This window comes from Ornithodoros turicata, chromosome 1, assembly GCF_037126465.1.
Source record: "Ornithodoros turicata isolate Travis chromosome 1, ASM3712646v1, whole genome shotgun sequence".
Classification (NCBI taxonomy): domain Eukaryota; kingdom Metazoa; phylum Arthropoda; class Arachnida; order Ixodida; family Argasidae; genus Ornithodoros; species Ornithodoros turicata.
The window spans coordinates 168,807,267-168,819,324 of NC_088201.1; the positions used below are offsets into that span (position 1 = coordinate 168,807,267).

The 12,058-nt window shown below is 47.0% G+C and overlaps 19 non-coding genes across 19 annotated transcripts; all 19 read right to left on the bottom strand.

Annotated features, from left to right (window-relative positions):
- Positions 1-1,175: 1,175 nt before the first annotated feature.
- On the bottom strand, positions 1,176-1,297 carry LOC135379913 (U5 spliceosomal RNA). The gene has a single exon (XR_010419361.1). It is a non-coding gene; the product is annotated as a U5 spliceosomal RNA (small nuclear RNA).
- Positions 1,298-1,477: 180 nt separating this feature from the next.
- Positions 1,478-1,599, bottom strand: LOC135379914 (U5 spliceosomal RNA). Its single transcript, XR_010419362.1, has one exon. It is a non-coding gene; the product is annotated as a U5 spliceosomal RNA (small nuclear RNA).
- A 182-nt stretch (positions 1,600-1,781) lies between these two features.
- LOC135379916 (U5 spliceosomal RNA) lies at positions 1,782-1,903 on the bottom strand. The gene has a single exon (XR_010419363.1). It is a non-coding gene; the product is annotated as a U5 spliceosomal RNA (small nuclear RNA).
- A 5,360-nt stretch (positions 1,904-7,263) lies between these two features.
- On the bottom strand, positions 7,264-7,384 carry LOC135379526 (U5 spliceosomal RNA). Its single transcript, XR_010419012.1, has one exon. It is a non-coding gene; the product is annotated as a U5 spliceosomal RNA (small nuclear RNA).
- Positions 7,385-7,570: 186 nt separating this feature from the next.
- Positions 7,571-7,691, bottom strand: LOC135379531 (U5 spliceosomal RNA). The gene has a single exon (XR_010419017.1). It is a non-coding gene; the product is annotated as a U5 spliceosomal RNA (small nuclear RNA).
- Positions 7,692-7,877: 186 nt separating this feature from the next.
- LOC135379571 (U5 spliceosomal RNA) lies at positions 7,878-7,997 on the bottom strand. The gene has a single exon (XR_010419056.1). It is a non-coding gene; the product is annotated as a U5 spliceosomal RNA (small nuclear RNA).
- Positions 7,998-8,183: 186 nt separating this feature from the next.
- On the bottom strand, positions 8,184-8,306 carry LOC135379520 (U5 spliceosomal RNA). The gene has a single exon (XR_010419006.1). It is a non-coding gene; the product is annotated as a U5 spliceosomal RNA (small nuclear RNA).
- Positions 8,307-8,491: 185 nt separating this feature from the next.
- LOC135379226 (U5 spliceosomal RNA) lies at positions 8,492-8,613 on the bottom strand. The gene has a single exon (XR_010418729.1). It is a non-coding gene; the product is annotated as a U5 spliceosomal RNA (small nuclear RNA).
- Positions 8,614-8,800: 187 nt separating this feature from the next.
- On the bottom strand, positions 8,801-8,921 carry LOC135379245 (U5 spliceosomal RNA). The gene has a single exon (XR_010418748.1). It is a non-coding gene; the product is annotated as a U5 spliceosomal RNA (small nuclear RNA).
- Positions 8,922-9,110: 189 nt separating this feature from the next.
- On the bottom strand, positions 9,111-9,232 carry LOC135379227 (U5 spliceosomal RNA). Its single transcript, XR_010418730.1, has one exon. It is a non-coding gene; the product is annotated as a U5 spliceosomal RNA (small nuclear RNA).
- Positions 9,233-9,418: 186 nt separating this feature from the next.
- LOC135379604 (U5 spliceosomal RNA) lies at positions 9,419-9,540 on the bottom strand. Its single transcript, XR_010419086.1, has one exon. It is a non-coding gene; the product is annotated as a U5 spliceosomal RNA (small nuclear RNA).
- Positions 9,541-9,723: 183 nt separating this feature from the next.
- LOC135379511 (U5 spliceosomal RNA) lies at positions 9,724-9,846 on the bottom strand. The gene has a single exon (XR_010418997.1). It is a non-coding gene; the product is annotated as a U5 spliceosomal RNA (small nuclear RNA).
- Positions 9,847-10,032: 186 nt separating this feature from the next.
- On the bottom strand, positions 10,033-10,155 carry LOC135379508 (U5 spliceosomal RNA). The gene has a single exon (XR_010418994.1). It is a non-coding gene; the product is annotated as a U5 spliceosomal RNA (small nuclear RNA).
- A 189-nt stretch (positions 10,156-10,344) lies between these two features.
- On the bottom strand, positions 10,345-10,465 carry LOC135379448 (U5 spliceosomal RNA). The gene has a single exon (XR_010418940.1). It is a non-coding gene; the product is annotated as a U5 spliceosomal RNA (small nuclear RNA).
- Positions 10,466-10,656: 191 nt separating this feature from the next.
- On the bottom strand, positions 10,657-10,778 carry LOC135379267 (U5 spliceosomal RNA). Its single transcript, XR_010418769.1, has one exon. It is a non-coding gene; the product is annotated as a U5 spliceosomal RNA (small nuclear RNA).
- Positions 10,779-10,966: 188 nt separating this feature from the next.
- LOC135379246 (U5 spliceosomal RNA) lies at positions 10,967-11,087 on the bottom strand. Its single transcript, XR_010418749.1, has one exon. It is a non-coding gene; the product is annotated as a U5 spliceosomal RNA (small nuclear RNA).
- Positions 11,088-11,269: 182 nt separating this feature from the next.
- On the bottom strand, positions 11,270-11,391 carry LOC135379917 (U5 spliceosomal RNA). The gene has a single exon (XR_010419364.1). It is a non-coding gene; the product is annotated as a U5 spliceosomal RNA (small nuclear RNA).
- Positions 11,392-11,572: 181 nt separating this feature from the next.
- Positions 11,573-11,694, bottom strand: LOC135379918 (U5 spliceosomal RNA). Its single transcript, XR_010419365.1, has one exon. It is a non-coding gene; the product is annotated as a U5 spliceosomal RNA (small nuclear RNA).
- Positions 11,695-11,882: 188 nt separating this feature from the next.
- On the bottom strand, positions 11,883-12,003 carry LOC135379247 (U5 spliceosomal RNA). Its single transcript, XR_010418750.1, has one exon. It is a non-coding gene; the product is annotated as a U5 spliceosomal RNA (small nuclear RNA).
- Positions 12,004-12,058: the final 55 nt, after the last annotated feature.

A 12,058-nucleotide genomic window follows, 5' to 3' on the forward strand; every position in this document is an offset into this window, starting at 1 on the left:
GCTTCTGCCCAATCACTGATGGGATGATGCTCCACCCGAGCCTCGATCGCAGCGGTCTCCATATTTTCCGTCTCCTTAGGTTCCTGCGACATTACGCTGGCGTCGGAAGTCACGTTTGCATAGGACCTAAGACCACACGCCGAAGTGGCATGGTCCTCACCGCACTTCTTGCAGGGCGATAGGCATCCCTTGCCAGAGTGGCCGTATTCAGAGCACCGAGGGCAGTACTCCGTCCGGCAACTGAACGAAAAGTGTCCAGCCTGGCCACAGCGGCGACACGTCTTCCTCATCCCTGAGTATACGCACATCGTCTGGAAGCCATCGATGTCGACGAAGTTGGGCACCTCCCTTCCATTACCATGATGACGCGGCGACTTCCCCTTTCGATGGTGGGTGCTTCCTGAAAGTAGTCTCGCTTGACCGAGATGACCTGACCGTAGTTTTTGATTCAGCCTCCACGTCTTCATTAGGAACCTCGATAGGCAAAAAGTGCAGAGAGACTGTCTTCGTATTCCTTTCACAAGGAACCAAAACGTAATGACGTCCCTTCACTTCCAAAGTACGTTTCGCCGCAAGGGCTTCCGCCGCTTGCTTCGAGCTAACCGAGATGGCAAACTTGCCATGTCCAAAAGGGTTTATTTCCCTTCGAATTCTTGACACCGACGTTCCTCAACATCGATTGCAGAACGTCGCTCATACGAACATCCCGATCCGTTTCAAGGAAAAAGCTCAACTCACGGTTGATCTTGCGGTGGGCTGCCATCTTCCTGGGCGAAATGCTGCTGGAAGAGGCTGCCTTTGACGTCAAATTTTACAAAAAATCGACCAAATTTGCGAGAGCTATCGAACAACACGTCTACTCAGTACTTCGTCGTCGTCGTCGTCGTAAAAGGCGAAAGATCAGAAGAAAGATCAGATCGAAGATCAGAAGAAAGATCAGAAAGAAGTAAAAGGCGAAAGATCAATACGCGGATTTGAAGGGAGACCAGAGCATATGTCCTGAATTTTCAACGTTCGTCGATGCCCTATTTAAACATTGAGAGGCAAAGTGGTGGAGTCCCGTCTCTCTCTCTTTCTTTTCCTTATTTGTTTACTGTTTTGGGGGTCTGGGTGTGGCCGGTCAGGACACGTCCGACCTGGACGCATGTTTTCTCTTTGAATTGAATGATGTAGCCTTCCCCAAACGGGTTAGGCCTATCAAAAATTGTCTAGAAGCTCATTGTGCTGTCCCCCTCCACGGTGATCTTTAGTAAAAGGCGAAAGATCAATACGCGGATTTGAAGGGAGACCAGAGCATATGTCCTGAATTTTCAACGTTCGTCGATGCCCTATTTAAACATTGAGAGGCAAAGTGGTGGAGTCCCGTCTCTCTCTCTTTCTTTTCCTTATTTGTTTACTTGTTTGGGGCTGGGGTGTGGCTGGTCAGGACACGTCCGACCTGGACGCATGTTTTCTCTTTGAATTGAATGATGTAGCCTTCCCCAAACGGGTTAGGCCTATCAAAAATTGTCTAGAAGCTCATTGTGCTGTCCCCCTCCACGGTGATCTTTAGTAAAAGGCGAAAGATCAATACGCGGATTTGAAGGGAGACCAGAGCATATGTCCTGAATTTTCAACGTTCGTCGATGCCCTATTTAAACATTTGAGAGGCAAAGTGGTGGAGTCCCGTCTCTCTCTCTTTCTTTTCCTTATTTGTTTTTCTGTTTTGGGCTGGGGGTGTGGCTGGTCAGGACACGTCCGACCTGGACGCATGTTTTCTCTTTGAATTGAATGATGTAGCCTTCCCCAAACGGGTTAGGCCTATCAAAAATTGTCTAGAAGCTCATTGTGCTGTCCCCCTCCACGGTGATCTTTAGTAAAAGGCGAAAGATCAATACGCGGATTTGAAGGGAGACCAGAGCATATGTCCTGAATTTTCAACGTTCGTCGATGCCCTATTTAAACATTGAGAGGCAAAGTGGTGGAGTCCCGTCTCTCTCTCTTTCTTTTCCTTATTTGTTTTGTCTTTGGGCTGGGGTGTGCTGGTCAGGACACGTCCGACCTGGACGCATGTTTTCTCTTTGAATTGAATGATGTAGCCTTCCCCAAACGGGTTAGGCCTATCAAAAATTGTCTAGAAGCTCATTGTGCTGTCCCCCTCCACGGTGATCTTTAGTAAAAGGCGAACTTTATTGTCAAAAATTTCCATATCCACACACCAATACATTCATGCTATTTCTCTATCATACACATAATATATACATACACACATACACTTTGTACAGCGAAACAGTTGCGCACCCTTAGCATTACCTATTCAACGCCACCTACATTAACTAGAAGTGATTCCACTTTAAAATTTCACACAAATTTTCCCATTTTGTCTCACAAATACCTTCCAGTGGTTTGCCCATCGCCTTTTAAAATCATCCAACGCAAGTACGTCCAGTTCATGTTGAAGCTTTCGTTGTAGGGATAGCCTGACATAAAATACACTGTCCTTAACGACTCGTTTGTCCCTCCATACATTTTGCGATTTCTCGACGCCCATAACTGAAATTTGATCTCACTCATTAAAAGGCAAAAGGAGGGCACCATCCTCCTTCCCACAGGGATAGGGTCATTCACATGTACAGTCGTATATTCTATTCGCGACAGAGAAAACTGTGCCGCAACTTTCCGCCACAGCGCATCAGCAATCACGCAGTCGTAAAAGATGTGTTTGTGATTTCTACACCGTCACACATCACACACTTGTTGGAAGCCACAAACCGGAATCTATACAACCTTGTTGCCACTGGCAAAACGTTATGCGACAACTCCCATGCCAGGTCTGCCCTATCATCTTCGATAACCGGAGAAAGGATCAACCCTCTCGTATCTGCCACGTGAGTGTTCACTACATCGCGTTTGCATACATAGAATAAAGTCTCGTACATTTTCTTCACGGTCAGGTGTCTCACACTCTCCCCAGTCAGTGCATCCCGAAGCAGTCGGACGTACCGCGCCAGTTCAACATAAAACGGTGTCGGGGTCTCCGCTTTAGGACGCAGGTGATTGACCGGCTCTTCAAAACTCGTGCACAACGTGCCCATGCAGTACAAGGCTAAGGGCTTCGCGACGTGATTTTCCTCTTCCAGAACACTGCACGTCTGGCTGATGGCTTGGGCTATACACATTATCTTGATATTGAAGATGCCTAACCCTCCGCATTCAAGTGGGGCCTGAACGACTTCTCGTTTTATCTTTTCAGGTCTGCCCTGCCACAGGAACGACATCATGACACGCGTCAGTGCACGTTCTACTTTCTTTCTTGGAGGGTTACAAGATCCAGCATACCAGACCCTAGAGCACATTTCGCTTCGAATGATGTCACGTCTTCCTCTGTATCCGGTACAGACGTTTTCGTACAGTTCTTTTGTTTCTTCTAATCCTTTCTGTACATCTTTCCATACTTTCTGCGTCATCCCATGTTGCGAGAACTCGATGCCCAGTATCTTGGCTCGTTGGACAACTGGTATCCCCGCGATCTGTGTATCTGTGCCCTCGAAGTTGACTTTTAGTACTACCGACTTGTCCTTGTTGAGTCTAGCTCCAGATCCCGCCGCGTACATTTCCATGATTCTCAGGGCTTCCACCACGGCTTCAGAACGCGTTGTGCACACGGTCATATCGTCGGCGAACGCAAACACCGTTGGCAGACTGTTACGTCCTGGTACCGCCGCTCTAGGAATGGCTTCACTACTGGCAAGAAGTCTCAGGAAAGGCTCACAGGACAGTACATAGAGTAATGGTGACAACGGGCACCCTTGACGTACACCCGACAATACTGGGAAGCTCCGACTGAGTTTCCGTTCACCTCCACAACGCTGCCAATGTCCTCGTACAACAGTCTCACGTAGCGTAGGAAAATCGGCGGAAGGCTTATCTTTTCCAAAACCCAAAACATGTACTCGTGACTGACTCGATCGTACGCTTTTTCCTGGTCAAGGTTTAGTATAAAGAGGCACATTCCTTCTCTCGCAATATGTTAACATGTCACGTAACGCCGTCAAGTGCGCGTGTATCTGCCTTCCCTTGACCGCACAAGCCTGCGCTGGTGACAAAAGAAAGTCCATTGCTTGTCCAAGTTTCATTTGTAGAGCCTTTGCCAAGATTTTGTATTCAGTGTTCAGAAGGGTCACCGGTCTCCAAGCCTTGAGCTCACACTTCTTGCTCTCATCTTTACACAATAACTTGATGACTCCTAATCGCATGGACTGTGGCAGTTTTCCTTCTCCAGGCACAGGTTGAAGACTTCGGTAATGGGTGTCGCTAGCTCGTCCCAAAACACCCGGTAAAACTCAGCAGGGAGTCCGTCCGATCCGGGCTTTTCTTCAGACGCAAAGACTTCATTGCTTCTGTGACGTCCTCCACCGTTAATGTCTTTTCAAAAAGTTCACTGCAGCATTTTCCGAGGGATGGTACTTGTTTCTCGAGCTCCTTCCACGCTTCCCTGTTTATATCTTTTCTCCCGTACAATCCGCATAAAACTGGACGCACGCTTCTTCTATTCCATCTTGTGTGCGCCGTAGTATCCATCAGAGCCTTGGATTGTTCCCAGAGCGTTGGGTCGATTCCTTGCTTTAGCTGTGTTCACTTCTCTCGCTGTCATGAGAACTTGCCCGACGTGGCTCGGCTTTTGTGGTGGCTGCGTTGATTTGAGCAACAAACACGCTAAGTCTTCTTGAAGCTCCTTGTAAGCTTCGAGTTGTGCTGCTGTTTCCAATCCAAGCCCTCTGAGATTCCGTAGGCCCCATCTGATGGCATAGATGGCTTCTTTCTTTTCTTGGGCCCGCCTCTTCCCCCACCTCTTGAAGACACGAACAATTTCATCTTTCAAATCTTCCCACCAGTCCACGGAATGAATTCCTTCACTCTTCTTTTCTCTTATTACAATCCTAATTTCTTCCGTCACTTCTTGGTCACTCAAAGATTCGTATTCAAACGCCAACGGTTTGGCAACCTTCCAAAACCTTTCTCAAATTTAAAATTAACAACAACCATATTGTGGTCGCTCAAATAAACAGGGTGGCTACGAAGATGTGTAACTTCACAATCTACTGCTTTGCTCGCAGTGTCCTCATGAACATAACACCGATCTAATCGCACACTTCGCCCTTGTGCATGAAACGTAAAACCCTGGGTGGTACCGTAAAGGCTCTCCCACACATCAACAAACCGATATGCATTTACTAATCTTTTTAAAGCTTTCGCCTTCCATGGCCTTCTAACCAAAGACCCCCCTCTGCTATCAAAACACTCACTCAAGACGCAATTGAAATCACCTATCATTATTCTTTCTCCCGAACCAACCAAGTATCCGTCAAAACATTCAAAAAATAAGTTTCGTTCCTGATTATCAACAGGAGCATATACATTGACAATCTTGTACTGTCTTCCGAGGAAAGCTATATCAGTGACTATGACACGCCCTTCGTCGTCGCGAACATACTGAATTATCTCTCCTCGGAAAGACGGTGATAACGCCACGGTTACTCCCCTTGCATTACACGATCCAAAACTGCTCACACTTGTGAAGCCCGTATTACGTTCGAATTTCCTGATGTCTGCCAGACAGAAAAGTGCGTTTCCTGCAGACATAAAATTTGTACTCCCATTTTTTCGACGACATTCTTTAACACTTCTTGCTTTCTTTGCGATCTTAATCCTCTCACATTAAGTGTGGCGAGTTTGAACATGAATATACAAATTAAAATGCAAAGAACTGTGCACCTCACCAAGAGTACTGTCCTGAACGTGAAAGTCAGTTTTCCTTTTTCTTCTTAACCAGTCCTCGGCCTCGCTGTGGGAGGGCTGCTAGCTGACCAGGCAGTACGTGCGTAGCATGTAACACTTTCTCCTGTGGAGGACGTCCCCGTCGAGAGCGGCCTCTTGAGTCCCGGCATGACGACGTTGTCTTCGTCCATGTCTTCGGTGTCTGTCTCGCGATTTCCTTCGCTCAGATCTGCCTGGCTGTTTTCTTTTTCCGTGTCCTCTTCGGACCCCATATCTTCATTGGACAACACGAACTCGCTGCCATCTCCTTTCCCTGTCGAGCTCTGGGCTTCATTTTGCCGCGAATCATCCGTATGTCCAACCGACGTAAGCGAGTCGTTTGCATCGTCTGACTTCTCGTCCTGTGCCATGCTGGCCTCTTGTTCACCCTGCAGGTGCTCCTCCGTTGATTTCTCTGCGACTTCCTCGTCGCTGACACGTTGTCCGTCGTTCGCCGGAGCCTCTTCACGGGTTACGTTGTTGGCCTCTCCTTCACGCGTCCTCTCCTGGTCCGACGCTACGCTGGCGTACGATTTCTCCGGACACGATGAAGTCGGGTGATCGTCCCCGCACCTTTTACACGGAGCTTGGCATCCTCTGGCTGAGTGTCCATACTCGCTGCACCTTCCGCAAAACTCTGTCCTACAGTCAAACGAAAAGTGGCCCGTCTGTCCGCACCTACGACACGACTTTTTCATGCCGGAATAAACGCACATGGTCTGAAACCCATCGATTTCAATGAAGTTCGGGACTTCTCTTTCCATAACCATGATGACTCTCCGGCTGCCTCGTTCCACAGTTGGCGCCTCTTGAAAGTAATCTCGTTTTACCGAGATCACCTGACCGTATTTCCTGAGTTCCTCCTCTACGTCTTCGTTTGGAACCTCAATCGGCAAAAAGTGCAACGATACCGTCTTCGTGTTTCTTTCACAGCATACAACGGGGTAGCTTCGTCCCTTCACTTCAAGCGTCCCCTTGGCTTGCAAATCTTCTGCCACTTTCCTCGAGGTCACCGTGATGGCAAATTTGCCATGTCCGTAGGGGTTGATCCCTTTCGACGCGTGAAGACCCACGCTTTTCAACAATCCATGAAGCACGTCGCTCATGCGAACGTCACGGTCCGTTTCAATAAAGAAACTCAACTCACGGTTGATTTTACGTCGGGTCGCCATCTTCCAACCTTGAAGAGGCTCCCCACTGCTAACTGTTGATAAACTGCTTCGGTCGACACTATCTAATCTTCAGAACTTCCGCCGATTTGAAGGGAGACCAGAGCATATGTCCTAATTTTCAACGTTCGTCGACGCCCTATTTCAAACATATGAGAGGCAAAGTGGTGGAGTCCTGTCTCTACCTCTTTGTTTCTTTCCTCAATTGTTTTAATCTGTTTTTGGGTCGGGGGTGTGGCAGGTCAGGACACTGTCCGACCTGAACGCATGTTTATCTCTTTGAATTGAATGTGTAGCCTTCCCCAAACGGGTTAGGCTTATCAAAAATTGACTAGAAGCTCATTGTGCTGACCCCCTCCACGGTGATCATTAGTAAAAGGCGAAAGATCAATACGCGATTTGAAGGGAGACCAGAGCATATGTCCTAAATTTTCAACGTTCGTCGACGCCCTATTTCAAACATATGAGAGGCAAAGTGGTGGAGTCCTGTCTCTCCCTTGTTTCTTTTCCTCTATTTTGTTTTATCTGTTTTGGGGCTGGGGGTGTGCTGTCAGGACACGTCCGACCTGAACGCATGTTTTCTCTTTGAATTGAATGATGTAGCCTTCCCCAAACGGGTTAGGCTTATCAAAAATTGACTAGAAGCTCATTGTGCTGTCCCCCTCCACGTGATCTTTAGTAAAAGGCGAAAGATCAATACGCGGATTTGAAGGGAGACCAGAGCATATGTCCTAAATTTTCAACGTTCGTCGACGCCCTATTTCAAACATATGAGAGGCAAAGTGGTGGAGTCCTGTCTCTCCCTTTGTTTCTTTTCCTCTATTTGTTTTATCTGTTTTGGGGCTGGGTGTGGCTGGTCAGGACACGTCCGACCTGAACGCATGTTTTCTCTTTGAATTGAATGATGTAGCCTTCCCCAAACGGGTTAGGCTAACAAAAATTGACTAGAAGCTCATTGTGCTGTCCCCTCCACGGAGATCTTTAGTAAAAGGCGAAAGATCAATACGCGGATTTGAAGGGAGACCAGAGCATATGTCCTAAATTTCAACGTTCGTCGACGCCCTATTTCAAACATATGAGAGGCAAAGTGGTGGAGTCCTGTCTCTCCCTTTGTTTCTTTCCTCTATTTGTTTTATCTGTTTTGGGCTTGGGGTGTGGCTGGTCAGGGACACGTCCGACCTGAACGCATGTTTTCCTCTTTGAATTGAATGATGTGCCTTCCCCAAACGGGTTAGGCTTATCAAAAATTGACTAGAAGCTCATTGTGCTGTCCCCCTCCACGGTGATCTTTAGTTAAAAGGCGAAAGATCAATACGCGGATTTGAAGGGAGACCAGAGCATAGTCCTAAATTTTCAACGTTCGTCGACGCCCTATTTCAAACATATGAGAGGCAAAGTGGTGGAGTCCTGTCTCTCCCTTTGTTTCTTTTCCTCTATTTGTTTTATCTGTTTTGGGCTGGGGGTGTGGCTGGTCAGGACACTCCGACCTGAACGCATGTTTTCTCTTTGAATTGAATGATGTAGCCTTCCCCAAACGGGTTAGGCTTATCAAAAATTGACTAGAAGCTCATTGTGCTGTCCCCCTCCACGGTGATCTTTAGTAAAAGGCGAAAGATCAATACGCGGATTTGAAGGGAGACCAGAGCATATGTCCTAAATTTTCAACGTTCGTCGACGCCCTATTTCAAACATATGAGAGGCAAAGTGGTGGAGTCCTGTCTCTCCCTTTGTTTCTTTTCCTCTATTTGTTTTATCTGTTTTGGGCTGGGGGTGTGGCTGGTCAGGACACGTCCTACCTGAACGCATGTTTTCTCTTTGAATTGAATGATGTAGCCTTCCCCAAACGGTTAGGCTTATCAAAAATTGACTAGAAGCTCATTGTGCTGTCCCCCTCCACGGTGATCTTTAGTAAAAGGCGAAAGATCAATACGCGGATTTGAAGGGAGACCAGAGCATATGTCCTAAATTTTCAACGTTCGTCGACGCCCTATTTCAAACATATGAGAGGCAAAGTGGTGGAGTCCTGTCCTCTCCCTTTGTTTCTTTTCCTCTATTTGTTTTATCTGTTTTGGGCTGGGGGGTGTGGCTGGTCAGGACACGTCCGACCTGAACGCATGTTTTCTCTTTGAATTGAATGATGTAGCCTTCCCCAAACGGGTTAGGCTTATCAAAAATTGACTAGAAGCTCATTGTGCTGTCCCCCTCCACGGTGATCTTTAGTAAAAGGCGAAAGATCAATACGCGGATTTGAAGGGAGACCAGAGCATATGTCCTAAATTTTCAACGTTCGTCGACGCCCTATTTCAAACATATGAGAGGCAAAGTGGTGGAGTCCTGTCTCTCCCTTTGTTTCTTTTCCTCTATTTGTTTTATCTGTTTTGGCTGGGGGTGAGGCTGGTCAGGACACGTCCGACCTGAACGCATGTTTTCTCTATGAATTGAATGATGTAGCCTTCCCCAAACGGTTAGGCTTATCAAAAATTGACTAGAAGCTCATTGTGCCTGTCCCCCCTCCACGGTGATCTTTAGTAAAAGCGAAAGATCAATACGCGGATTTGAAGGGAGACCAGAGAATAGTCCTAAATTTTCAACGTTCGTCGACGCCTATTTCAAACAAATGATGGCAAAGGTTGTGGAGTTCCTGTCTCTCCTTTGTTCTTTTCCTCTATTTGTTTTATCTGATATGGGCTGGGTGTGGCTGGTCAGGAGCACGTCCGACGCTGAACGCATGTTTCTCTTTGAATTGAATGATGTAGCCTTCCCCAAACGGGTTAGGCTATCAAAAATTGACTAGAAGCTCATTGTTGCTGTCCCCCTCCACGGTGATCTTTAGTAAAAGGCGAAAGATCAATAACGCGGATTTGAAGGGAGACCAGAGCATATGTCCTAAATTTCAACGTTCGTCGACGCCCTATTTCAAAACAAATGAGAGGCAAAGTGTGGAGGTCCTGTCTCTCCCTTTTTTCTTTTCCTCTATTTGTTTGATCTGTTTTGGGTCTGGGGTGTGGCTGGTCAGGACACTTCCGAGCCTGAACGCATGTTTCTCTTTGAATTGAATTATGTAGCCTTCCCCAAACGGGTTAGGCTTATCAAAAATTGACTAGAAGCTCATTGTGCTGTCCCCCTCCACGGTGATCTTTAGTAAAAAGGCGAAAGATCAATACGCGGATTTGAAGGGAGACCAGAGCATATGTCCTAAATTTCAACGTTCGTCGACGGCCCTATTTCAAACATATGAGAGGCAAAGTGGTGGAGTCCTGTCTCTCCCTTTCTTTCTTTTCCTCTAATTGTTTGATCTTGTCTTGGGGGTCTGGGTGTGGCGGTCAGGACACGTCCGACCTGGACGCATGTTTTCTCTTTGAATTGAATGATGTAGCCATCCCCAAACGGGTTAGGCTATCAAAAATTGACTAGAAGCTCATTGTTGCTGTCCCCCTCCACGGTGATCTTTAGTAAAAGGCGAAAGATCAATACGCGGATTTGAAGGGAGACCAGAGCATATGTCCTAAATTTCAACGTTCGTCGACGCCCTATTTCAAACAAATGAGAGGCAAAGTGGTGGAGTCCTGTCTCTCTCCCTTTTTTCTTTTCCTCTATTTGTTTGATCTGTTTTGGGCTGGGGGGTGTGGCCGGTCAGGGACACGTCCGACCTGAACGCATGTTTCTCTCTTTGAATTGAATGATGTAGCCTTCCCCAAAACGGGTTAGGCTTATCAAAAATTGACTAGAAGCTCATTGTGCTGTCCCCCTCCACGGTGATCTTTAGTAAAAGGCGAAAGATCAATACGCGGATTTGAAGGGAGACCAGAGCATATGTCCTGAAATTTTCAACGTTCGTCGACGCCCTATTTCAAACATATGAGAGGCAAAGTGGTGGAGTCCCGTCTCTCTCTCTCTTTTCTTTTCCTCTATTTGTTTGATCTGTTTTGGGGGCTGGGTGTGGCCGGTCAGGACACGTCCGACCTGACGCATGTTTTCTCTTTGAATTGAATGATGTAGCCTTCCCCAAACGGGTTAGGCTATCAAAAATTGTCTAGAAGCTCATTGTGCTGTCCCCCTCCACGGTGATCTTTAGTAAAAGGCGAAAGATCAATACGCGGATTTGAAGGGAGACCAGAGCATATGTCCTGAAATTTCAACGTTCGTCGACGCCCTATTTCAAACATTTGAGAGGCAAAGTGGTGGAGTCCCGTCTCTCTCTTTCTTTTCCTTATTGTTTGACTTGTTTTGGGGGTCTTGGTGTGGCCGGTCAGGACACGTCCGACCTGGACGCATGTTTTCTCTTTGAATTGAATGATGTAGCCTTCCCCAAACGGGTTAGGCCTATCAAAAATTGTCTAGAAGCTCATTGTGCTGTCCCCCTCCACGGTGATCTTTAGTAAAAGGCGAAAGATCAATACGCGGATTTGAAGGGAGACCAGAGCATATGTCCTGAATTTTCAACGTTCGCGAGCCCTATTTAAACATTTGAGAGGCAAAGTGGTGGAGTCCCGTCTCTCTCTCTTTCTTTTCCTTCACTTGTTTGACTTGTTTTGGGGGTCTGGGTGGCCGGTCAGGACACGTCCGACCTGGACGCATGTTTTCTCTTTGAATTGAATGATGTAGCCTTCCCCAAACGGGTTAGGCCTATCAAAAATTGTCTAGAAGCTCATTGTGCTGTCCCCCTCCACGGTGATCTTTAGTAAAAGGCGAAAGATCAATACGCGGATTTGAAGGGAGACCAGAGCATATGTCCTAAATTTCAACGTTCGTCGACGGCCCTATTTCAAACATATGAGAGGCAAAGTGGTGGAGTCCTGTCTCTCTCTCTTTCTTTTCCTCTATTTGTTTGAATCTGTTTTTGGGGCTGGGGGTGTGGCTGGTCAGGACACGTCCGACCTGGACGCATGTTTTCTCTTTGAATTGAATGATGTAGCCTTCCCCAAACGGGTTAGGCTATCAAAAATTGTCTAGAAGCTCATTGTGCTGTCCCCCTCCACGGTGATCTTTAGTAAAAGGCGAAAGATCAATACGCGGATTTGAAGGGAGACCAGAGCATATGTCCTAAATTTCAACGTTCGTCGACGCCCTATTTCAAACATATGAGAGGCAAA